At 35.0% G+C, this 27,628-nt stretch overlaps 1 protein-coding gene across 15 annotated transcripts in view; it reads right to left on the bottom strand.

Moving 5' to 3' along the window:
* Positions 1-27,628, bottom strand: part of SOX6 (SRY-box transcription factor 6) — a 620,530-nt gene that overhangs the window by 505,324 nt on the left and 87,578 nt on the right. For all 15 annotated transcript variants that reach the window (XM_089915099.1, XM_089915100.1, XM_089915104.1 and 12 more), the window contains exon 2: positions 15,154-15,226. The gene's annotated coding sequence lies outside the window, so the exon portion shown is untranslated. The remainder of the gene's footprint in view (positions 1-15,153; positions 15,227-27,628) is intronic.

Below are 27,628 nucleotides of genomic sequence, written 5' to 3'. Positions count from 1 at the left end.
AAAAATGGGCAGAAGACCTAAATAGACACTTCTCCAAAGAAGATATACAGATTGCTAACAAACACATGAAAGGATGCTCAACATCACTAATCATTAGAGAAATGCAAATCAAAACTACAATGAGGTATCACCTCACATCAGTCAGAATGGCCATCATCAAAAATCTACAAACAATAAATGCTGGGGAGGGTGTGGAGAAAAGGGAACCCTCTTGCACTGTTGGTGGGAATGTAAATTGATACAGCCACTATGGAGAACAGTATGGAGGTTCCTTAAAAAACTAAAAATAGAACTACCATACGACCCAGCAATCCCACTACTGGGCATATACCCTGAGAAAACCATAATTCAAAAAGAGTCATGTACCACAATGTTCACTGCAGCTCTGTTTACAATAGCCAGAACATGGAAGCAACCTAAGTGTCCATCGACAGATGAATGGATAAAGAAGATGTGGCACATATATACAATGGAATATTACTCAGCCATAAAAAGAAATGAAATTGAGTTATTTGTAGTGAGGTGGATGGACCTAGAGTCTGTCATACAGAGTGAAGTAGGTCAGAAAGAGAAAAAAAAATACCGTATGCTAACACATATATATTGAATCTAAAAAAGAAAAAAAGTGGTTCTGGAGAACCTAGGGGCAGGACAGGAGTAAAGACGCAGACATAGAGAATGGACTTGAGGACACAGGGAGGGGGAAGGGTAAGCTGGAACGAAGTGAGAGAGTGGCATGGACATATATATACTACCAAATGTAAAATAGCTAGCTAGCGGGAAGCAGCCACATAGCACAGATAGATCAGCTCAGTGCTTTTTGACCACCTAGAGTGGTGGGATAGGGAGGGTAGGAGGGAGACGCAAGAGGGAGGAGATATGGGGATATATGTATATGTATAGCTGATTCACTTTGTTATAAAGCAGAAACTAACATACCATCGTAAAGCTATTATACTCCAATAAAGATGTTAAAAAAAAAAAAAGAAAAGAACAGCAATAAATTGGACTTTTTCAAAATTTAAAACACTGCTCTCAAAGGACACTTAAAATTAAAAGGCAAGCCACAGGCCAGTAAAAAATATATACGAAACATTATCTGATAAATAACTTGTATTTTTAAAAAATATAAAAAAATACTCTTACAACTCAATAAAAAAGAAGACAACCCCAATTTAAAAAAACAGCAAAAGATTTAAAATGCACTTCAACAAAGTAGATACATGATGACAAACAAGCACATGAAAAGAGCCCAACATCATCAGTCATTAGGGCAATAAAAATTAAAACCATGAGCCACCACTACAAACCACTTGAATAGCTAAAATTGAAGACTAAACATACAAAGTGTTTTTAAGAATGTGGGACAGCTGGAACTCTTACACATTGCTAGTAGGAATGTAAAACGGTAAACCACTTTGGAAAAATCAGCAGTTCTTATAAAGTTAAACACGCACCTAGGTAAACTAGCCATTCCATTCCTACGTATTTACCCAAAAGAAAACAAAGCATATGTCCACTCAAAGACAAATGTCCAAAGCAGCTTCATTTGTAATAGCCAAAAACTAGAAAGAACCTAAATGGATAATCAAATTGTGGTATATCCATACAATGAAATACTACTCCTCAAATTTAAAAATAAGTTATTGACATGCACATGAGTGAATCTCAAAATAATTATGCAGAATGAAAGAAACTAGACAAAAAAGAGTACATAACGTATGATTCCACTTACATAAAGCAAAACTTTTAATGCAATCTATAGTGGCAACAATCAGTGACTGCCTGGGGATGAGGCTGAAAACAGATCAAGGAGGGGTAGGAGTAAGGGACTCAGGAGGGGTAGGAGTAAGGGACTCAGAAGGGGCATTAAGAAACCATTAGGGGTTATGGATATGTAAATTACCTTGACTGTGGAAATGGCTTCACTGGCGTATATGTACATCAAAACATCAAATTAAACACTTTAAATATATGCAGTTTATTATATGCCAATTATATCTCAATAAAGCTATTAAAAGAACATGCAGTAGGTAATATTCTCACTTTACAGGTGAGGAAGCTAAGGCTCCAAGAGGCTCTATGATTTGCCTAAGATCACAGCTATTACACAGCAGTATCCAGGGGTGGCAGGAATTCCACACGGTATATTTTTAAACTAATATGAAGTAACTAATACAGTTCTGCTTCACAGAAGGTACTCAAAAGTTGTTTTGGAGTTTTAAAATTTAAAGGCATATAAAAAGCTTAAGATGTGAAAAAGTAATAGATTTTAACTTTCCCATAGGATACATAAATTTTTAAAGAAGATTTTTTAACCCCAAATACCTTAATTGATAGAATGCATGAGAGGTAGAGTTTCTGTCATTCATTCAAAAAGCATTTTACTGGAACCTATTATGCACTACATAATATGAACAACTTGCTAAGCACAAATGAGACAGATATTTAAGTCATACACAGGTTATGAAAGAGCACCCTTTGATGAAGTACTGGCAAGGGGCTCAGTTTGTCAGCAGGGTAAGGTACAGACAGTTGAATGGACAGGAACAGCTACCATAGGTCTCCAAGAAGAAACAATGGGCAAAGCACTTCCCAGAGATGAATTACTCGGTGTTTTTTGTTTGTTTGTTTTTGCGGTACACGGGCCTCTCACTGCTGTGGCCTCTCCCGTTGTGGAGCATAGGCTCCGGACGCGCAGGCTCAGCGGCCATGGCTCACGGGCCCAACCGCTCCGCGGTATGTGGGATCTTCCCGGACCGGGGCAGGAACCCGTGTGCCCTGCATCGGCAGGCGGACTCTCAACCACTGCGCCACCAGGGAAGCCCGAATTACTAGGTTTCATACCAGTTACTTTCTTGTTCTTTTTCATATATGTATATTTCATCTCCTCCTACAATAGATTATAAATTCCTGATGACTAATTCTTCGTTTACCATTTTAAATTCCACCTCATGTCCAGAAGAGTCCTGAATTCATATTCTTATTGAGTGAATGAATAAATGAATTAATGCATGTTAGTGTTAGTCTGAATGATAAGGTAATGAGAATGATAAGGATCCTTTTCAAAATCAACTTGACTTTATCCCATTTTCTTGAAAAAGTCTATTTTTTAAATCTTATTTCAATGTCTTTTCTTACTCACGAGTGTATTTTCCTGCACTATTTCCTTTTCCCTTGAAAGAGACAAGTAGAGAGGGCCTATATCCAAAGCATGATATTTGCTGTGACTATACCTTCTGTGGAGGACAGAATGTAGCAATATAACCAGGGAGTTGTACTCATCATTTTATCTGTGCATACCCGTTTTATTCCTCACAGATGTCAGGTACTAATCCCTATGTGAAAGCCACCTGATAGGAATGTCATAATCTCCAGTGTCTTCACTTTTCTCACTCATGGTAGCCAAGTTTTACCTTATGCCCCCGAAATCAACAAGGTCCTGCCTGTGCCCTTGATTGAGCTCCCAGTGTTAATATCTTCTGTGTTTATGTTATGCCTTTAAATCATCCAAGTAATTTTATCTTTAAGTATATTCTCATTCCTTTAAAAACACATCTTCCTTCCAGGCCTCCATGGGAAGAAAAAATATCCTCAATTTTCAGTGGGAATCTAACCAATGAGATGCAAGGGATTTGAGCATTGACAAGAGATAATTAGCAAGATACTTTCCCTCTGCCTTTTCAAAAATTCAGTGCTGTGATGAATAACAGGAACAGGAAAAAGCAATGAGTAATTTTGACTCCTTTCTTTTCCTCATGCTCCCCACCACATATAATCCAGTCTTACTGATGCCACACTGGCGAAGTCTCTTCTTTCTGTTCCTAACATTCTGTTCTCAAAATACCCACTCTTGTTTAAACCTCTTACCTCCTGCTTGAAGTATCTTACAAGGTGTTTCTCTAGTTAAAGTCTTTTTTTTTTTCCCTCTAATCTACTCTACAAGCTGCTGGCTGAACTAATTTTTCAAAAATTTTGCAAAAGCAAAGCTCTTGCCATACTGCTCAGCTATTTGGTTTGATGGCCCCCTAAGATCTACCAAATACCTTAGCTTAGCCTTATGGACCACAATGATATGATCACACTAAGTTTTCTAGCTTATAGATACCCTATACCTCAGTCAAACTGGACTTCTCATTGTTCTCTATCCCATACTTCCCTGTTTCCTTCCATCGGTCCCATACCCATGCTTGTGCTAGTCCTCTCACTACCAGGATGCACCTCTCTCTGCATCTCCTATTCCACTGATAAAATTCTATTCAACTTTCAAAGAATATCAAAAAGTCTGCTTCCTAAATTAAGGTCCTTCTTAAGGGATGTATCTTTAATTCTTACAAGCTCTGCAGATACAATTTTTTATTTTACTAAGGCATTTAACATATTCTGCATAGGGAATTACGTATCTCCTCTGCTTATCTCCTCTGCAATAATCAATTCAACTTAATTAACATTTATTAATCCCTCCTTTGAGCCACACACTGAGTTAGACACAGGGACACAAAAAGGAATAAGAGAGTTTAATAATTATGTCTAGATTCTAAGGTTCTTCATGGCAGGAACTCTGTACATTTGCATTTGTTTCCAATGAAGCATCTAATGTTCTGTTTTGAATACACTCAGCACCCAGTATATATTATATTTGTGGAGTTGAATTAATTTCCAACAGAAGCTAAGCCCTCTCCTTGAAAGAAAATATTTGCTACCAAAAAAGGATTTACCATAACCGCAAAACAGATATACACATCTTTAAAACAGTTTTCTGAGGGCAACTTGGAGGTCAGATTGACCCCTGATTACACCATCCAATGTGAAGACCTTAATGGCTCAGATCACTCCTCACTAAGATACTAACTTCCAAGTAGGCCAGGCTGCTTCAAATGATAGATTCCCAGATGGCCAGAGCTTCCAAAATTGCCATTTGGTCCAGAAAAGATGGTTATTGCTTCACATCACAAAAATCTGTTTCTTGTACCCTCTTGGGAATTTAAATAGGACTCGTTTAAGTTGACATCAAGATTTAAATATGTATCCATTCAATATACCTGGGAGATACACAATTCCTGTTTGAACTAACCACATGTATACAGCCATAAAAATGTACGTTTTCAAGGTTACATAGCATCGCTGGAAGCCTAACTAAAATGACACCTTTCCACACTATGAACCTTGTATTTACTCTCTACATTCTTACATTTCCTCCCATCCTGGGAAACAGAATGGAAAAACACAGTAAGGTTTTTTTAAAAGATGACACCAGGAATAAAAGGAAATGAAATGGTTGATAGTGTCATGTAAAAACCAATATTAAAACAAAAAACTTCTTGACAATGATATTTGTCAAGGAAAAATTCAAGCAGTAAAAATGAAGTAAATGGAAAGAGGTCACTGCCGAATGACCAAACCAAGCCCCAGTGCCTGGCACCTGCCAGGATAAGAGCCCCTTGGGTTGGCCTGACTCCTCCCACAGGCTCTCTCTAAGTAAGAGTGACACACTTCTCCTCGAGCAGAAAACTCAGCAGGGCATGCAACAATCACTCTGCTCATTACTGAAAGTCAATTTAGCAGCACAACGATCTAAATTAAGGGTCAATCTCAGAGAAGGAAAGAAAGAAGTACACTCTCTTTGTGTAGGAGAAACAGAAACCCCACAATCTAGAATATGAAATCTGTATTTCTGGAGAGAACTGTTAGCATAAAATGGTTGCAGTATTCCAACAGGATGACAAAAAGATGGGACAGCCTTTTCCATGTCATTCAGTCTCAGGGTAAGATGTAAGAGTTCTCAGAATAAGATGTAAACAGATTTGGGGGGCTCTAAGACAGCTGAACTTAGAGAAATTTTATCAGTTAAGTATATAATCAAGAATATTCTAGATGAAGTGAAACTGTGCTGGTGTTCTAGAGTGGGAAGAGATGTGATCTGAAATCAAACAGACTGTGTTTGAACCCCAGCTCTGCCTTTTTCTTCCTTGCATTCCTTCCTTCTTTCCTTTACCTTTTGTTTTTGTTGTTGTTCATTTATTTATTCAACAAATATCTACTAGGAACTTAGTACGTGTCATACACTGTGCTAGAAACTGGGTATACAGGTTTGAACAAAATAGTCTTGGTCTCTACCCTGACAGGGTTTTTAGTTTAGTGAAGAAAATAGACATTACATAAACATACAAATACAGGATAACTACTAATCATTTTAAGTGCTATGAAGGTAAAAAAATAAATCAGAATTTATAGAAAACAACCAGGGATTTGAGGGATTTGTTAAAAGGATTAAAAATAACAAGGTAAAAGTGCCTTGCACAATGCCTAGAACATACAGGTGTTCAACACAAGCAACAGCTGTTTTCAACTTCTCTCTGCCAAATATAGACACTTGATTCCCTCACCTTTGTCTCTTGACAGAGAAACTGGGAAGTATTAAAGCACCGGTAGGTGCTGTTGGGAGAGAGTGGCAGCCTATTCGCTCCAGACACTGCAAACTGATGCATAGTTTGTTGTTCTATCAGTGTTCTATATAACCATAACCTTGACCAATCCACAACTTTCTTTCAGGCAGCTGGGTTTCATCTCCTGCTTAATATCCTTGAGATAATTTATAAATTTTCCCCTTTTGGTTGCATAGGATATTTAACCCCTTTAACGCTAAGTCAAACTATTCTCAAGAAACAACCCAAATCAAGAACTGAGACGAATTCACTCAATGTGGAAGACTTGCCAGAAGAACACAACTAAGGACCTCCCTTAAGGTTGTGAGTATACGGTTTCACAGAATATCTCACTGCAGGAAGTCTTTCTGAAAACTTAAAAGTTCTCCTTTTAGACCATGATTATTCCTCTATCTTGTTCTTAGTGAGCAAACACTCAACAAGCCTTGAAATTTGACAAATCCTAATTCACGTTTAGTAAACTGCTGGGTCAATAAAGATTATAATTTCTTTCCAATTATCTTATCTTCATCACCTCACAAGAGTAAAACTAATTCCAAATTTCCTCAGTTTCTTTGATTGCATAAAATGGATGAGAGTGCTCTTATTCATATAAGAAACCCAAAGAGGACTCTTTAGTCCTTAATCAAAAAGGTGACCCTGCATACAACTTAAGGAACACATGTTAGGTATTACTTTACAGCTTGGCAAGCAGCATACATACTAATTGAAAACAAACTATCTCTAAATGAAAGAAAGGACAGAAAGGATGGAGGGAAAGGAAGAAAGGGAAGTAGAGGAAGAAAGGAAAGGAAGGAATATACATCACACTAAAAAATCACTTTATAAAAATGTGATTTCAAAGAGTTTTCCAACCTCCAAAACTAAAAACATCATATACCATAATTGAAACCTAATTCATGTGATTCCTTGTTCTAGAAGACATAAGGATGCTACTTGGTCATGGTTACAATGAGACCTTTCTAAAGGTATCCCATATAAAATATAGAGTGTGATACATAGATGATTATTTTCATATATTTCTATATTAATCTTTACCCAGATAAAGCAAAATTATTCTCACTGGTTTTTTACCTGGGAGGTACCCATTTCCTAAAATTCCTACCGTTGTCCTTAGAATGCATTGAATTGAAATCAATAAAATTGAAACAGATTAGGGAAAAAAAAAAAAAACAACTATAGAACTCCTTTTAAATTACTATTGTCAGACCCAAACAAGTATTTCCACATCTTAAAAAACCGTCCTCAAATCCATTTTGTGATTTTACAAAAATCTCCTATTTCAGTCATTTCCTATTTCACTAATTTCTCTCCTTTTTGTCTCCTCTTCTCAATTACTGCAGTGAAATTGGAGGGACAGGTATTTCTTCCATTTGTTCAACCATATCTTCTCCTCAGAAAGCTCCAGACGCTCAAAGATTTCTGACACTCAGCTCTCTTGTTTACACCCACATTTTTCATGCTTTACTTTCTCAGCCGTCCGCCAGATATTGCCTTGCAGCTATCTATTCTGTGACTCAAGTCCACGGAAAAATTCTCTGTAACTAGTCACAAAATCAACAGTGGATTCCACATACTGCCACTACCAGGGACAAAGCCCAAAATGTTTCCATCCCTTAAAGCTGTCAACCATTCAGTGAGTGTGCACTTGATGCTCTATCAGATATCAAATTATGTGCAACCAATCTCACCTTAAAACAACCCATTCTAATTGATGCTGCCATATATATGTAATAATTGGAAGAAAAATAATATTCACAAGAGGAGTAACACCTGTATTTCTTTTGTACTATGTTCAATGAAACTCAGAACACTAGTGGTAATAATTAAAAACCAAGTCATAGGCTTGTTACCAGCCACCACAGCTTGAAGAAAAAAAATAATCTATATTCTGCCTAATGTAGGCAGTTATAGGGATGCAGACCTGGATTCCATTGATGCTATTGCTTAATTATCTACTATACGTGGGTCAAAAAGGTAAAAATAATAATTAACTGTCAAACATACTTTTTTGTTGTATTTGTATTTTCCAAAGGTATAAAAGAGCCCAAAGGTGAAATAAAAATAGAAAATCTGCTTTTATTAATGAATTCATTCACTTAAGTTTATATGAAACTATGTGAGCTGAAAAGAAAGAGAAAGAGCTAACTCCAGTAGCTTGTATCCAAAGAAAACTCCACCCACATAAACTGTCTAGTAACAAATCAATTTTTAAACGCTTAGGTTAGGGACCATCTTTTTTTCTCTTGCAAGCACTTGCTAAGCAAATAATAATAAAAACAGGAATTACATCATGTGGACAAACTTTTTGACTGATTAAACATTAAAAATAAGTCTTTTTTGCCAGTCATCGATGGAAGATAATGCTTAGGAAATTAATCTTTTTACACAATAATTGCCTTGCATCTTTGAAAAACTCCAGTAAGAAATATGAAGAGAGACAGAGAGACAGAGAGAGTAGGGCAAAAGGGAAGGAGAGACGAAGAGAGGGAGAAAGAAGAGAATGCAGAAAATGTTTTTATCTTCACTGGAAATACTGAACTCACATTTTAATGTTAGGAGATGGCAAAAATTTGGTGAAATGATAAGCATTTATACCCATACCCCAAGATAACATAAAATATGTACTTCAGATAAAACTATGTGCTGAAAGTGATGTGTAGAGACAAGCATACAACAAAATGCACTAGATTTTGTTGCTTATTCACACAATATTTATAAACTGAATAGTTACTAAAAATATTTCTATCTAAATGCTTGAGTAAATCAATGAGTTTATTTTTTCCTGAATTATAAATAGACTATATTTCACATTTTATAGATTATTATATTATAAAATAATAGCTAGCTGTGCATAATTAGTACATTTATGGACACTCCCTCATTTCCCCGTATTTGAGACCACCACTCAGTTCAAATTATGGCTTTATTTCCCCTTCTCTATATGCATTTAATTCCTTTAAATATTAATAAAATTTATGTAAGAATACTGGAAAATGATTAAGCCTATCTTCTTGGTTAAAAACAAGTTCAGAGAACAGCTTTTGGGGGGAATATTCAAATTTATTAGCTGTTCTTAGCAAACAGCCCTCAAGCCCCACGTTGTTTCCAATCTCAAGTTAGGAAGAATTTTTCTCCAACAGGCACTGAATCACTTTAATGTTGACTCCTGTGCTGCTCTACTCCACCTTCAAATGTAACCAGTAAATTCAGCTTTACTACAGTACTATAAAAATATGAAAGAACCATAATAGCATCTTAAAAAGAGCTGTTGGCACTATATTCGTTTAGAAAAAACCTTAAACTGAATACTAATGCAAAATTTAAGGATAGTTTGCCTAGTTGCCAAAAGAGTTACAATAAGTATTTTGCCATAATGTATAAGTTATCTTGAAGGCATCTGAGACTATTACTGTGTAAGATACAGAAAAAGTCCCCAAAGTGTCATTGTTCTCATGAGGTTTTTCGATATAAATAAATCATTAACATACTATCTTCACTGAAACACTGTCCTCTGATTAGAGGATTGCCTTAATGTGTGCAGAAACATTATAAAGAGACCATTCTGCTTCCTTAGTAAGTCAGCTTCCTTGACTGGCATCCAATATGGATCCACCTCACGCCAAATTCCACTTTACAGTGAATATCGTGACTGTAAGGTTCCGGTTAAACATTCGAACAGAATCAATACAGTTTTACTTCCCTTTTCCCTTATTACCACGACCAAGTTTTTAGAGTTGAAAAGGAAACCAAGATCAAATTTAGATACGTTGTTTGAAATTAGCAAAGATGAAACACTTCAGTGCCAGACAAAAGCCCTGATTTTAAGAGTAGGTTTTTGCCTTGCCTGAAATGCCTAGCTCAGGCAGTGTATTTTTATGCCTGCAGATATTGGCATGTTTCACATTTAAGATTATGACACACCAACTTATTTCGAAATTTTTTAAATCCTCCACTGCGCATGTTTCAAGTACTTCATGACTATCACTGATAATTGAGCAATTAACTTGAAATTACCAAATGTGCTGTGATGGCACAATATGTAGTAAGCAACATGAAAAAATAAAGAGCAGAGGAACTTAGTACAGTGAAAAAAAATTAATAAAGGGTAAAACAGGCCATAATAATAATAGTACTGAGTAAGTTTTAATGGTCCCAGGTCTTAGTAGTTTAATGGTGCCAGTAAAATGGTTTAATGAAATAAGTCCAGAGTATTACAAATTTTTAGAGCAGTTTATTCTGGTGCTACAAAAAGGAAGCTTCTTTCTAACTGGTCTTGTGTAATACACGGGATTAGTTCAAAAAGTAAGTGTGGGAGTTTCATTAGACAAAAAAGGACAAAACAATTAGGTTAAAAATCCTGACAGGCAGATTCTTAAGAAACACAAACTTGCAAAAAAATAGATGTAAAGTCTTCCTTTAAGACAGGCAAAGCAAAAACTCTAGGGCTAAAGATGACTCAAGAAGTCATCAAGCTATTGTGAACATATATGCAAATCAAAAATTAAGATACATGGCTTGACATCAAGAGGGAAGGACAAAATTCAGCTATACTAAAAAAATCAAAATGCCTCTTCACTGCTCATCTCATCAAGGTCTCTAATACTGGGCTTTTCTGGCTAAAACCATAGTATGACTGTGAAGAGTAGCTCTTTAGTACTTAAATATAGCCAGTGCAGCAAATTCCATAAACCTAAATCCTACCTTATTTCGGTGGCAGGCCATCTTAAAGGTTTGCAAGAAAAACCAACAATTTAGAAAGTCAGAGAGTAAAAAGAGATTCAAAGTACAGCAAGTAAAAAGACACTATTAAAAAACATTTTTTTTCTCAAAATTCCATCAATATTGCTCCAAAACACCACTAGGAGATTAAAAATAGGCCAGGCTGTCCTTTCAGGTATAAATTAGAAACAGAAAGTGGAGAGAGCAAAAAGAACAAGTATCTAAGGGCACTAGTATTAAAATTTAAAAGCTTAAAATGTAACGGATATACACATTCAGATTAGCAAACTGCTTTCAATTAAAGTAGATTTCTGGCCACAGTTCACAAATGTATAGTAGCTGTGTGTATTAATGTAGATACTTCAAATGTCAGTATATCTCTAATTAACATGAGCACACAACTGTAAAACTGAGAAGACACAATTTTAAATTCCTTACATTCCCAGCATTAATGCTTTCATGGGGCAGCTCCCGTTGTCATGGAAAATGGCATTCAAGCCCTATTTGTGGATTTTCACAGCTCATCTTTTTTATTTACCTGCTCTATGTCAAGATTAGCCTGGAATAATATTTTTTAAAGATAATGCACTTAGACCTACTTGTCCTTAAAATCACAGATGTTCTCACTGAGGGAGCTTTGGTCTGGGCTACGCTCAGTTTGAAACAAATTTCTCTCCATTTTAAAATACCACAAAGAGATGATTTCATGATTCTTTTTGTTTGTTTCCTAAAAATCTATGCAATTCAAAAAATTTCAGCTGAAGCATGACATGTGGAGTTTTGAAATAGGGGGATAGGAGAATGTCAGGGAGGAGCAAATGATCGAGGAACATGAGGAAATAAAGTGGTATAAGGTTCTCCAAAATCTCCTGCCTGACTTACTCTACCTAAACTTTTCAAAAATATTTGTACAGCAACCAAGTAGAGACTGAGATAGTGATCAAACAACAAAAGAAAGAGAGCTAAAATATTCTCTGAGAGAAGACAGATTGGTGTTATGGAAAGAGCATGGAATTTATACTATGAATCCCTTGGTTTGAGTCCTGCCACTCTGCAAAAATAAGGATAATTCCTACTCATCTCACAGAGTTTTATGAAATTTAGCCAGTTTAATGTCTGCAAAAGCAAGTGTTATGCTGAATTAAGATATTGTTGTCATTATTAACTCAAGCATGGAGCTAAGCAATAATCATTTTGGTACCAGACAATAAAATACTTCCGGACTTTTTCAGAGAAAAAACTGCTATTTTAGAGACCATGAACAGAGACAGAATTTTATAAAAGGGAATTCATTATCAAATTTCTAAAAAGGCTTGGGAACCTGAAAAAGCAGGCTATCTAATTCTCTGTTTTGTTGTTGTTATTTTCATTGTTTTTAACCAATCATTTACTGCCCTGGTAAAACTGAAAGGACAGAATTAATTAATTACATTTTAATTAGAGATAAAAAATTAAATGTGGGATATTAACATGCAAAACAAGGTCTTCTTATACAATGCCTACTTTCGGAAAAGAAAAAAGGTAGTTTTATTTTTTAAAAAGAAAAAAAAAAGCTAGAATAAGATGCTTTCAGCTTCTGAAAAGATAACCATTTTCCTTCACAGTGTTTTCCTACTCTGACCTAGGTAGTAGATGTAAGTAGGTAAGATTCCAATCGGTTCTCACACACCTTTGGTGTGGCCTATTCATTATGGATGTGCAAAACAATATCCCACCTCCTTATCTCACAGACCGGCTTCTGCATACCTTACTAAGAAACCTTCCCGTGGCCATGAGGTATAACTTTCTGCCTTAGATCATGTAGCAAATAAGCAGTTCCAAAACATGGAAATTAAAGTTCCTAAAAGAAGCCATTGTCACTGATCTCATTTGCCTGTTTTTAGGCTAGACTAGATGAATATTTTGTACTGTTCTAGCTGCCTCATCATTCAGTGTAAGTGGCAGACAGTTTCTGCAATAATTAAAAGAAGTGAGAATGCAAGCATTCTGGATGCCATGTTAATTTTATTTGACTTATCTTAGTCATAGTATCCTGCTACATTTCTTTAATAAGAAGGTTCCATAGTCAGGAGATGGCTGGAACAAAACTTGAGACCACAGACCAAAGGAACAACAAACTCCACACCCTAAACTATCATACGGAAATTCTCTAGTCTGGAAAACAATTACTTTAGGCCTGTGTGATTACTATGATTTCTACCTAAGTGATTACACAAAATCTGACTAGAGCTTTTTGGGTTTTTTTAAGTTGAACTCCAGAAATAACCATATGAAAACTACACCCACAGTGCCCCTTCTATTTTTTAGCCTCTCTCTTTGTCAGGTCACAAGAAAAAAAATTCAGCTAATTGGATCACCTCTGTTCAAAGCTCGTCTATGTATATCTGGTTGGGGTATTGCTGGATTGCTGGGGGGCAGGGGGCGGTAGAGAAGAGAAAAATTCAGGAAACAGGGCCTTTGGGTGATGAGAAATGTAGACTATATTTTGATTAAGGCCATCTTGGTTGAAATGCTGTAATTGTCTTGTATTTGTAGTTTAAAAACATTAATCATCCTAAAAACTTACTATAGGGAATGACTGAATGATACGCGAGAAGAGAGAAAGGAAGTAAAAGAAAGGATAAAGCAACAAAGACAAGATTTGGACAGTTCAAAATTATTTCCCTTCACACAGATTTCTAATAGGATAAGCTCAGCTCCTTGGAACCATCCTTTTTCTCGAGAGCCCTTCAAAGATACTTTACATTTCTTTCTCCATCTTCTTTGCCTCCTAATCCTCACTGTGATACCTTGCACAAATTAAAAGCTTATATTTAATCCAAATGAACCATGGAGTTTAATATTTTGTGTTTTACATAAGAATTCAGTCTTCAAATAATACAATGTGAATTGATAGTCTCATAAAAATAACATCTTATTCATTCTTAAAACATTAAAAAATATACAAACTGTGTTAAGCTATATTAAATATTCACATCTATTTTTTTAAGATGGTTCAAAATACCTGCCCCCATCAATGCTACTACTAAAAGGAAGGTAAAGCTGGTTTTAAATAAATTTTCACTGCTCTCTGTTTAAATACTGAATCACTTAAACTCTAATTTATAATGTTACTTTTTTTTCAAATACTTTCCTAGAAGTTTATTCCCTAAAATTCCTTTATAGTAGTACACTAACAGAGAAAAAGTTTCCTCTGTCTTTGTGGTTATCGAATGTAAAGATCACCTTAGATATCAATGGTTTGGTACAATGTACACACATAAATATATCTTAAACTCAAGTTACTTAAATATGGTCTTATATACACACAAACATTTTTAATACCTGCCACATACTCTAAACTACTTTTATATTAATAAATACATAACAATTTAAAGTATTTTCATTGATCATTAAAGTTCATTCAATATTTTTTCTTGAAATTGACCTTCTTTCCTGAGAAAAATTATCTTTGTTCTCCAAAATACCATTTAAAATATAATAGCATTTTGAGGATGGTGAAGAAGACAGTAATACCCCGATTTTGATATACATTATACATTCACTAAATGAGTCTTTGGTTCCTTAATACATAATCTCCTCAAGTACTGACAGCTCTTTGAATTCTGTATCATCTCACATCTTTTCAATGAGCACAGGCACATAGAACTTTTCAAGTCCAGACAACCAGAAGACTATAAGAAGTTATCAAGGTAAATTATTCACGTGCAGATAGACTAGCCCCTTTAAGGTAATAATCCATTCCTACAATTGAGCCCCATCTTCAAAAAGTAAGATATTTATTGTTTCAGCCTCTTGTAATTGGCCCTGCCATTGTGTTATTTCACTGGAAATCATAACAGAGGCTTTTTTCACCCTCTGATATTTTTCTATACTCCTTTTAAGAAAACACTTACAAAAAACTAATAACACTTTAAAAACACTGTAACTGTTCTCATCACACAATGAGAAGAGTAGTAAGAGTAATAAATAAGCCAATACTTACAAATACGCACAAAAAAATCAGCTCCAGCACCCAGAAATCACTGGTAAATTGCCTTTGAATTCATGAAAGTGACCTGAAAGTTTAGACAAAAAAGGAAATGAAAAAGGATTAGTAAATTGCATTTACTTGCTTTATTAAAGAATACATTCTGGCTACAAATTATACTATTTTTTAACTCGGTCAGTTGTCTACTCAAACAACTTTTTCCAAGATGATAATACCAAAAGAAACAATTCGTTCGTTGTTCTTCATCGAAGAATACAACATCTCCATCCATTATGGCTTTTAAAATACTGTCAGTAATAAAGTGGTGTTTAAAAATATGAATAAGTAAAAACAAAAGCAAGAAAAAATTTTAAGGGAATAAAGGCTTACAAGTTACATTTGAAAAACTGTTTATGTCTGCAAGTTAAAACGAATTAGATTCACAGAAAATACCTTGGATATGTCCAACAGGAATACCTTGAAGGTAGACTAAATATGAAAAGATGCAGTTTTAGTTCTGCCCAAGATGTGGAATCCATTTAGATGCTTAGGCTATATACAATGCATTCTGTATGAGCCACAATTCAATTCAAAATTCTTTTCCTTGCACACACTTTAGTTCTGGCTGAAGAGGTAACAGATGCAACTCAAACATACAGAGCTAGCCTTGTAAAAAGTTTTAACTAGCACAATGACTCACTTTATGCCTCTAAATATCTATGGTTTCCTCTCTCCAGAACCCCCATGCATTAGAAAGTAGTTTGGTAGTTTATTTTTATTGTTTGGTCTAAATACAGCACATTTTTGGTTCCATGAAAACAAAGAAACTTTGTTGCAAAGGCCTTACTCTTTCCAAAAAGTTAGGATGGCTATGAGTAGTGTTCAAGTGAAAATAATAATGGAGCTTGGGTTCCTAATTTAGGTCAGAAACTTTCCTAGACTCTGGGGACTGGTTTGATTCAATCCATGTATTTTAAATACAGCCAGTAAACATCTAGGTTAGTTAACTAACCTAGTTAGTTAGCTAACTAGATTTAAAGAAAATTCATTTCAAAAAACATAGATCTTGTTCAACATCATTTATAGGAACTACTACTCCCAATATTGCATTTATAGAACAAATGACCATAATAGATTAGGTATTGGCCTCTGAAATTAAGTTGAGATATGAAATAAATATACAACTCAGCCCTTCCCCAGCTCCTATAACATGCTTTTGCCTAAGTGACCCATATAATTATTCTATTTTCTAGCCAGGGTTGATAGATAATAAAGTCCTGGACATTTGGACAGCTTTAAGTATCCATACATTTCCTCACCAGACCTCTTTCTCTCTGTAGGAAATGGTGCCTCACGCTTCCCCAATCCAATTTCACCAGTTTCTAGCAACTCTGCAATGGCTATTTCTATTGCATGCGAGAAGTACAAGAGAGTCCGCCCTGAGGAAGGTAGCTCTGTAATTTATTTTTGGTGTTATACCCTTTACCTCCTCATGGCTTTCTGATGTTTCGGGATTCAGTAGAGCAATTTTACCTGGGACACCACACAACCCAATGTGGACACACTCTGTGTGCTAGTCAAAGCCAGAAAAGAATTCTGGTTCTGATATAAGCTATTCTCACATTTTATCTGACCCTGAATTAAAAATTATAACTGAAGTTATCCATAAAGTAAATCTCTAGCAAAATGCTGTATATCCAAAAGCCTAAAGTCTGGAAGAATCTAAGTGTTCTTAAGTGCTCACATACTTTTAAAAGGATCTCACCTTGTCTTTCTAGCAACTATTCTTTTAAAAGCATGAATTGGAATTATGCAATAAATATTATACATCCCATTTCTTCACTTCCATTTAAACAATGGAGGACAAAATAAAAGGCATCCAGATAATATTGTGACTGATGTATGTCTCATCTTTTTCAGTTAAGATCTCTAACTCTGGAGATATTTTAAATTTAGAATAAGTCAGATTCCAGAGATTTAGGGCAAATAGTATTTTAACATTCATCAATATGAAGTCAATAAATCTCATTTGTCATATAAGTCCAGTCTTGCTGCGTATTTTATTTGTTGTGTTTTTTTTTTGCGGTACGTGGGCCTCTCACTGTTGTGGCCTCTCCCGTTGCAGAGCACAGGCTCCGGACACGCAGGCTCAGCAGCCATGGCTCACAGGCCCAGCCGCCCCGCGGCATGTGGGATCTTCCCGGACCGGGGCACGAACCCGTGTCCACCTGCAGCAGCAGGCGGACTCTCAACCACTGCGCCACCAGGGAAGTCCCTTGCTGCATACTTGAAAAGTAACTCTGAATCTCATTATCAACTGATTTATACTATTGGTGAATTTTGCAGCAAACAAATTTAAAAGTATAAGCTTCTAAAATCACAGTTCACTATTATAAAAAAACCAAAAAAATCACACTAAGTGAAGTCAGACAGAGAAAGACAAATATCATATGATATCATTCATATGTGGAATCCAATTTTAAAAAATAAAGATACAAATGAACTTATTTACAAAACAGAAACAGACTTACAGATATCGAGAACAAACTTGGGGCTACCAAAGGGGAAAGGTCGGGGGAGGGATAAATCAGGAGCTTGGGATGAACACACACACAATACTATGTATAAGACAGATAACCAACAAGGATCTACTGTATAGCACAGGGAACTCTACTCAATATTCTGTGATAACCTATATGAGAAAAGAATCTAAAAAAGAATGAATATATGTATATCTATAACTGAATCACTTTGCTGTACACCTGAAACTAATACAACATTGTAAATTAACTGTACTCCAATAAAATTAAAATTTTTAAAAAAAGACTTTAATGCATACTTCCTCCTGTAGAGAATTTAGGAATAAACAAGCAATATTTTATGATGGGCAAAGAATTAAGAATCAACTCACAAGAATTAGCACACAACTTGAAGTAATCTACTTCTTCAAGAACCAGAAAAGTTTAAGCTGAAGAAAACATTTCCAAAATAAAATTGGCAACTTTGGTCCTGAGGGCAGCACAAAAGTAAGAAGATAGAGAAAGAAATACCATCTGATCTGGAAAATCACAATATGTTTAGTAAAATGAATCTTCAGAATACCCAATCACCATGGATTGTTCCACTCCTCTACTAGTTCATTCATTCATTCAGCAAATATTGATCATGGGTTAAAGATTTCACTGGACAATATAGTCACAAATTTTTTAAATAAAGAAAATCATTACGCTGTACACCTAAAACTAATACAATGCTATATGTCAATTACATCTCAATTTATAAATAAATAAATATTTTTAAATCATGGCCTTTGTCCTAAAAGACTTTTCAAACAATCAGTAATCCAACCATGGGGACCTCCCTGGTGGTTCAGTAGTAGAGGATCCACCTTACAATGCAGGGGATGCAGGTTCAATCCCTGGTGAGGGAACTAAGATCCCACATGCCTCAACAAAGATCCCGCATGCCGCAACTAAGATCTGTTGCAGCCAAAAATAAATAAATTAATTAATTAATCTTTTTAAAAAATAATAATAATCCAAACTGGACAACAAACTATTACGTCTGACCATGGTGCTGACATCCTCCATATTATTTGGTTATCAAATCTTTTGCATATTCTTAATTTACTAAATAAAAAGTGCATTGTAGCTAGTGGGAAGCAGCCACATAGCACAGGGAGATCAGCTCGGTGCTTTGTGACCACCTAGAGGGGTGGGATAGGGAGGGTGGTAGGTAGGGAGATGCAAGAGGGAAGAGATATGGGGATATATGTATATGTATAGCTGATTCACTTTGCTATAAAGCAGAAACTAACACACCATTGTAAAGCAATTATACTCCAATAAAGATGTTAAAAAAAAAAGTGCATTGCTACAAATTCTTCAATATAAAAATGCACAAAGAATATAAAGAGTAAATTTACAAATGAAGAAATACAAATGTCCAATAACAAAAATATGAGTCTCCCTAATAATCAAGTAAATGTAAATAAAGTATTTTCACCTAAAATATTGGCAAAATATCTTGTAAACTGGACAAAAACTAGCATTTATGAGGATGTGGAAAAATAAACACTTTCAGGTACCATTCATGGGATTATAAATTGGGTACAACTTTTCTGAATGGTAATTTGACAGAAAGTGTTAAGGTTCGCAGGCCTCTCACTATTGTGGCCTCTCCCGTTGCAGAGCACAGGCTCCGGATGCGCAGGCTCAGCGGCCATGGCTCACGGGCCCAGCCACTCCGCAGCATGTGGGATCTTCCCAGACCGGGGCACGAACCCGTGTCCCCTGCATTGGCAGGCAGACTCTCAACCACTGCGCCACCAGGGAAGCCCCAGAGTGTGTTAATATTTTTAACATCAATATCCTTTGAGTTTGAAAGGCTATTTCCAAAATTATCCTAAGGAACTAATCACAAAAATGTTAAAAGACATATACATGTAATATGCATGTTCATTACAGCATTTTTCTAATAGCCCCAAATTGGAAATAACCTACTAACTGCGTAAGTAAATTATGGTACATATATATAACAGTACTCTGTAATCATTAAAAATTATGATATAAATCTATATTTAATGACATTAAAAGATGGCCACAAAATATTGTTGAATAAAAAAAAAACATGTATAATAAGAGCTAATTTATAGAAAATCAAATGTGTATATACACACATGCACACAAAGTACAGTACAATTTAACAAAAATGTTAACACTGAGTGAGATATGGGCTTATTTTTACTTTCTTATTCTTATGAGTTGGTGTTATTTAGATTTTTTTTATCCTTAACATGTCTAATTTGTCCCAAAACAAAAAAGCTATTTCTAAAATTCACTATATCACTTATACATTCAAAAGTAGTCACCAAATCCAGACTAACATGCTATTAATCTAGCAGCAAAAGCCAAATATTAATATTAGTTACAAAAAGAAAAACCTCTGAATTACAAGGCAACTTCAAACAAGTATCTTGACATCAAATGAAGAAGCCATAAAGATTTTCACAAAGTATGTCCCCCTCTACCAAAAATAGGTAACAGAGTAAAGGGAAACAGAAAATAAACACAGTGCCGCCTCCCTGTATAATTAGACTTTAAAAGCTTTCAGGCTAAATTTTTAAATCCTGCTTAAAGCTGTCTCTAAACCACACCCATTTCTCTTTTTAATCCCCATCCCTTCTTTTTTTTTCCTAAGCAAGAAGGTTCAAGTGGGTGGTTGGATTAAATGACCTTCCAACTCTGAGAGTCAATAACCTAAGGCATTTTTTTAAGTACCAAAATGCTTCCAAAAACACCTGTAACAAAATTTTGTCCACCTTTATATTAAATTGTAGCATCACATGTTTAAAACTCAACTCAAGGACTGATTCTTTGGTTTAATAATGTTATGTTATACATAATGAGCCACTGAGTTAAAACAACTACATTTAAAGCATTTATTTTCTCAACTAACTTTTGGAAAGACATCAATGCCTGGTGTCTCATACATCAAAATAAAAATTATAGAGACATTAAACAATATCCTGTATGCAAATACAAATGAGTTTTACTGCAAATGTGATTTTTGCATTAAAACTGCTATTCTCTCCCAAGTTGCATTAATTAAAAAAAAAATGCAAAACCCTCCATAATTCTATCTTTTGTTCTTTATAGCATTGCTAGGCTGAAGCCATGTTTCTTGAACTCCATCATTCTTAGCTTTCCTCTTCCTCTTAATAATTATACTAAATTACGTAGAATTTGAACTATGAAGTGTGAAAATGAAATGTGAAATTCATCTTGCAAAGGAACTGATACTAAGCTAATGCACAATTTTTAAAAAATGCAATTACTAATAATTAAGAATATCACAATAGTGAAGGGGAAAATGAGGTTTCACTTATTGATATTTACATGTTCTAAGGCAAAGTAAGAGTATTTCTGATGTATCAAGGAAGACAACTTAGATGCTACCTAGTATACCACTCCGCTTTCCTGGAACAAAAACCTATTTCCTCAAAGAAATAGGAATTTCCCCTATTTTAAAAAATCTCCAAAGATAGTTACTACTGAAGCATACTGCTAGTTGCCTATTTATATATTCTATGCTGCTCAACCTACACCTTCAATATGATTCCAGTATTAAGGGCCACAGTTTAGAAGGCATGTTGACAAGCATTCATAAGAGAATGGCTAAGAAATTTTAGAGGAAACATGTTACATTAAAATGGTTGCATGCTCTAAAGGTGGTTAGTTGGACTGAACTTTGGAGACCATCTAATCCAGTGATCCTCAAACTCTTTGGTCTCAGGACTCCTTTACATTTCTAAAAATTATTCAGAGTCCCAAAGAGCTATGGTTATATTTATCAATAGTTATTATATCTGAAACTAAAGCTAAGAAAAAATTTAAATAGTTATTAATTCATTTAAAATAAAATAAATGATTAAGTAATAATCATTTAGTGATGAACCTATTACATGGTAACATAAATAACATAATTTTAAAATACAAGCATATTTTACAAAACAAAAAAATTAGAAGACTGGCATTGTTTTGCATTTTTAAGTATCTCAAATGCCTGGTTCAATAAAAGACAGTTGGATTCTCATAGGTGCCACTGCATTCAATCTGTTGTGATATGTTGGTTTGACAGAAGTATGTGAAAAATATCCATCTTCACACAGATATGAAGTTGGAAAGAGGCAGATTTTTTAACAGCCTTTCAAGATAATTGTAGCTATTCTTCTTTAGTACTATATCAAAATTTGACAAGTAATAGTTTATCAAAGGTTAAGTGCAATATGGAATCTGAAACCTGAATATCAATTAACTTTTTATATTCTGTTACTTTAAAAACCACTGGTCTTGGGCTTCCCTGGAGGCGCAGTGGTTGAGAGTCCGCCTGCCGACGCAGGGGACACGGGTTCGTTCCCGGTCCAGGAAGATCCCACATGCCGCGGAGCAGCTGGGCCCGCGAGCCATGGCCGCTGAGCCTGCGCGCCCGGAGCCTGTGCTCCGCAAAGGGAGAGGCCACAACAGTGAGAGGCCCGCGTACTGCAAAAAAACAAACAAACAAACAAAAAAAACCCACTGGTCTTTAAATGCATCTTTTACCCATGCATGTTTTTGCAACATCATACATTGGTTCATTTGGAGAATACTGGTTCACTTGAGTTGTGCAGATCTTCAAAACGTTGATGTATTTCATTATTCAATATTTTGAAAAATCACATTTGTTAATATCACCAATTGTTAATATCACCAATCTTAGAAAAGTTTTTAAATATTGGAAAGCCATCAACCTCATGGTAGTGGATACAAGTTTTCCAAACAACTAATTTTCTCTTGAAAGCTCAAATTTTATTATTGACAACAAATAGTGTCAGTTGATTTTCCTAAAATGGGAGGCTCACTTTGCTCATTTTTGAGAATACGTCTGCCAAGTATCCACAGTTTGAATAACCATTGTGTGTCTGTTAGTCATTCTTTCAAGTAAAAATGACGTTCTATGAAAAAAACAGTTAGTTCAGCTTGAAACTCAATCATGCAAGTGATTTTTTCTCAAGGTAACTACAGTACTTGAGTAGGCAGCATAAGTGCTTTATTCATACTTCCCATTTCATCACAGACTATTAAAAATATACTTAAGGGTCAAGAATTAATAAAATCAATAATTTGTACTGCTTCATCTGCAACATTCTTAAGCAAAACTAGATTTTTTTTTCTGTGAATGGTGATTATTCTAAAAAATGCAAGGACTACTAACAAAATTTGGTGCCACTGCCTTGATCTGTGCTAAGGCACCAGCAGTCCTGCCCAAAATTGCTTTGCATCCTCAGTGTAAATGGCAACACTTTGAAAAAGGTAAATAGCATCTTAGTATTATGATGAAAATAGTTTTGATTTTTTAGACCCCTTGAAAGGGTGTCAGGGGTCCCCATACAGACCCCATTTTGATAACTGCTTATCTACTCTGATAATCCATTTTGCAGCTAAGGAAACTATCTAGTTTAATATTTTCAAGCCCACAAAGGAAAGGTAATATCTAGCACAGTGAATGTAATGTGATTGAAAGTTACTCTTTCTTCTTTCCAAAATAAAAAATAACACTAGTGGGTTGGAATTACAAGGTAGTGAATTTTAGCTCAGTCCAGACAAATCTTTAAAAGCAATATAATAAGTTTCCTCGCAAAAAATAGATCTGTTCCTGAGTTTGTCAAAGTTAAGACTGGATGACTCTTTGCCAGGGATGCTGTAGAAAGAATTCTTACCCTAAGTTTAAAGTTGTATCAAAATTTAACTGATTATATAATCACTTAGAAAGCTTTTATAAAATTTGAATTTCTAGGCCCCACCCCAAAACCTACTAAACTGGAATCTTCTTGAGTGGGCCGAGAGTTTCCATTTTTTTGAAAGCTCCTGAGGTGACTGTTAAAGCCCACCTAGCTGCAGATGCTGTTCAAGAACTGTTGTACCAGTTCACCTCTAAACTCACTACCACTTCAACATTCTACAATTTTATATTTTATCCACACCCACTGGAAGTATACCCTTAAACTTTAATGTAACATTTCCTAAGCCTGCTTTAACACATTATAGATGGTCAGGATCAAGGTATTTCTGGGTCAGAAGAGGAGGAATTAATGTTGCATTTCCTAGGCCTGCGAGTTCACCTTGCCAGCGTATGTAGCGCAACAGTAAATCAGAGATAGAATTGACTAAGTTTGATACATATTCACAACTGAGAAAACCCATTAAAAAAATGGTCAGTATAAAAATAGTACCTACATGAAAAATGAATGAGATTATTGAGAAGACAACGTGCCTTCCACTTTACAAAGGCAGCTTATTGCTATGAACCAAGACCAAAATATAGATCTCAAACCTCCAAAACCTATTTATAGAATTACTACCATGTGACTTAATCCCCAAAACTCTTGTATCTTGAGGTCTTGATTACAGAAAAATTTCATATACTTCATAAACACAACATAAGGCAACTTGTCCGCTTTACCAGAATCAAACAAAAATTTAGCAATAGGTCAAAAAAAAATTTGCAATATATTTTGTAACTTTTCACTTAATAAACTTGTTCTCTTTTATTTCTTCTTTCTTCTCCTGCTTTCTTAGCAAAACATACTTCTTGGAAATAACACCTATTAATGCATTTTTTAATATCCCTTTTTTTCTTGCAGCCTGACTGATTTCAGACATATATGATATCAGCTTAATAACAAAAGTCAGAGAAGGTCTTGTGTAAGAAGGACTGGAGAAAAAAGTGATCATCAAAACATAATCCTCAGACCCCTTATTTCAGAAGTACCAGGCTCCTTATTAAAACAAAAAAAATTTAAAAGAGGCCCCACCCATTCCTATTGATTCTGTAATTCCAAAAGCATGGCCTAGGAATTTATTTTAAAGCATAGCCCCCAGTTGATTCCTGTGCACACTAAAATTCAATAACTGCTGGGCTAAAGGGCAACTGTGTTAAATGAGGATAAGCTCACAAAAAATTTTGCGCAAAAAGAATTTTTTTAATAATTCTATAAAATGTTTTATCTTACTAAAAAGATTCTCAATGCTTTTGGATTTCTTATTTTTTAAATAAAATATTTTTTTAATGTAAGGATAAATTAGAAACTAGAATTTAACTTAAAAATTAAGGCTTAGTTATTGTAGAGTGGTTTTTTTTTGAGAATGATACATGCAATTCTCCACCAATACAATTAACATTTTTGAGAGCCCACAGGATACATAACATGAATTGGAATCTCTGGGGATTCAGAACAACAAAGCACAATCCCAAATCTCCAGCAACTGACAATTTGGATTCACTGTGAGATAAATATTATATTTAGAATAGTCTCAACATTTGCAGTTGCATTATCATATCTGGAATAAGGAGAGGATTCCATCCCTGCTGAGTTTTTTCTCCCTGAACTCTGCTCACAAAATAAAGTGGCAGTACATTTTTAAAGCAATCATTTAACAAAAGTTTCTAAATAAGTACCGATTTTTTAAGACCATAAATTTTAAAAATAAATCTACTATTTTCTATAGGGTAAACTGATAGGCAAAAGAGATGGGGTTGTTCTTTGTACTTGTTCTAGGTAATTAAATCAAGATAAATTTAAAGACATCTAAAGAGGATCTGTTTTGATACTCATTTTAAGATACTCTTCTTGTTACCACTCTCTGTACCACTCCCTCTTAACCACAAATAATGACTTCAGTAATGGAGCTCTGTAATTTAAAGTATCAGGCAAATAACACCAAGTTACTTAGATGAATTGACACGGCCTGTTGTGAAAATATGTACTTAGGATGAGATTATAAAAATAACAGCTGCATTATCAACAGCTCATCATTTACTGAATGTTTGCTCTGTGTTAAGCACTGGAAAAACAAAAATGAATGACATAGAGTTGGTGACTTCAAGGAGTTCACAACCTAGTAAAAGAGACAAATAATTACAGCTTTGTGTGAAATACATGAGATGAAGAAAATTTTATAAAACTATGTAATCCAATTTTCTGAAATAAAGAATATATATAGAAATTGGGGATGCTGCCACTTAACTCCTAAGGTTTTTGTGAGGATTAGAGATGAGAAAATGCTTCCTAGATGGGATATGTCTTCTATAAATGTACTTCCCTTTTTGCTTTTTCCCTGAGATTTCGTTGAAATGTGCCCAAGTCACAACTTACTCAGATGACCTGGTGGCTAATATAACCACTCACTTTTTAAAGAAGAATGTCTTAAGGGTATATGACCTTGGCAATGCTACCCCATCATCACACTCAATATATGGACACACTGCATGTCCTCAGGGAGCTCAGTCATACACTATGGATTAGTCCTTCCCAGACGTAATTAAGTCTTCTGCTCACTCTCAAAAACACAGAAACAAATGAAGAAAATCATGTAGAGAGATCCTGCTTATCCTTTTACTGTATGTCTTTCATAACAATTTAAAGATTTCACTGTGAAGTCCAGACAAGATCTGGCCTGGCATCTCTCAGAGTGCCTCACTTACTAAGTGAAAAATAGGAATACCAGGATGAGATGTACCCAAGTTTACAGGCACATAACTCACTTAGGACCACATGACAAGTTGGTGACAGAGCTTTCACTTTAAGTCAGAGTTTCCAATTACTGAGCTCACATCTATTCTATGAGGAACATAAATGTCTCCTGTTAATTCATCTGTAAAATGGGATAGTTAGCATTCACTTCTCTCATACCATGTCAGTTTCACTACTTTACCTTCACACTTAACTCATTTGAAAAAAGATACTTCATAAAATGGAAAGGGGTTAAATACCTGGGGTGAAATATATTTCTCTGGTGCTAGTACCTTCCCATTTCCCCCAACTCCAATCAACCACCAATTCCTGTATACTTTTTGTCCTGGAATTTTCCTAATTTTCCTTTTTTTTTTTTTCTGATTCACAATGAGATTGATGGGACTCTGTGTGTGCGTGTCTGTGTCTGTGTCTACACGTGTGTAGATGCACTTAGGAAAAATACTCTGCTACACAAGACATAATTCTCATTTCCCTACATTACTGCTCTCATGCCACCACTGGGACAAAAACCATTGCCTCTTTAATGTGAGAAGATGGAAGAAATGCACAGCGCTCTCCAATACTCAAACCCCAGCCCTAAATTTCATCCCTATCAATGCTGTTTCTGCAGAATTCACAGTAAAAAAAGACTAGGCATTATTAAGCAATAAGTTGATATTTATTTTCTTATTAAATCGTCATAATTACTTTGTGATGGGATTACTATCCTCATTTAAAAAAAAAGAAAAAACTGAAACTCACTGGGATTAAATATTTACAAAGGTAGTAAGTGGCACGGTTGGCACTCAAATTCACAATCTCTGGTTCCAAAGCTAGTGTACTTTCCATGTTTCATTTAAGTAGCATTCCTTAATATTCCAGATCCTTTCAAAACTTATTGGTTCTGATGCTAAAAGAGCTTCGTTTAAGAGATCCTAAATCCCACCATTTCTATACATTGATCCTACTCCTGCCCTTCAACCACCATATTTCTCTGGGACAGGCACTATGCCAAGTCCACACATCAGCCTATAATTCAAAGCCTGTTTCTTGCATTCTCTACTCCAGGGTAGCTTCCCAGAACAATTTTACTGGACAGAGGAGTCTTTCTTCTAAAAAAAAAAAAATGAAAATATTTAGCATATCTATCACACACAATAAGGAAACTTCCAAAACTTATTCTAAGGTCAGTGATATTATTTTGTACATTAAATAATTTAAATTTGAGATGGTTTTGAAAATTAAATATATATGCTTAATTCCTTTCCAATAATAAAATAATCTAAATAAATTTTAGGTTCAAAATGTGTAATGTAAAGTACAAGAGTTCAAACAGTATATTATTGGCACAGGAATAATAGGCAGATCAATAAACAACAGAAAATCTAGAAATAGATGACAATTTGTAGAAAAATTTAGTCTATAAGTGACACATCA

This window comes from Delphinapterus leucas, chromosome 7, assembly GCF_059928025.1.
Source record: "Delphinapterus leucas isolate spDelLeu-1000000601 "Yukka" chromosome 7, BTC_Dleu_Yukka2, whole genome shotgun sequence".
In the NCBI taxonomy this organism is placed as follows: Eukaryota; Metazoa; Chordata; class Mammalia; order Artiodactyla; family Monodontidae; genus Delphinapterus; species Delphinapterus leucas.
This window is presented reverse-complemented; position numbering and strand designations above follow the sequence as displayed.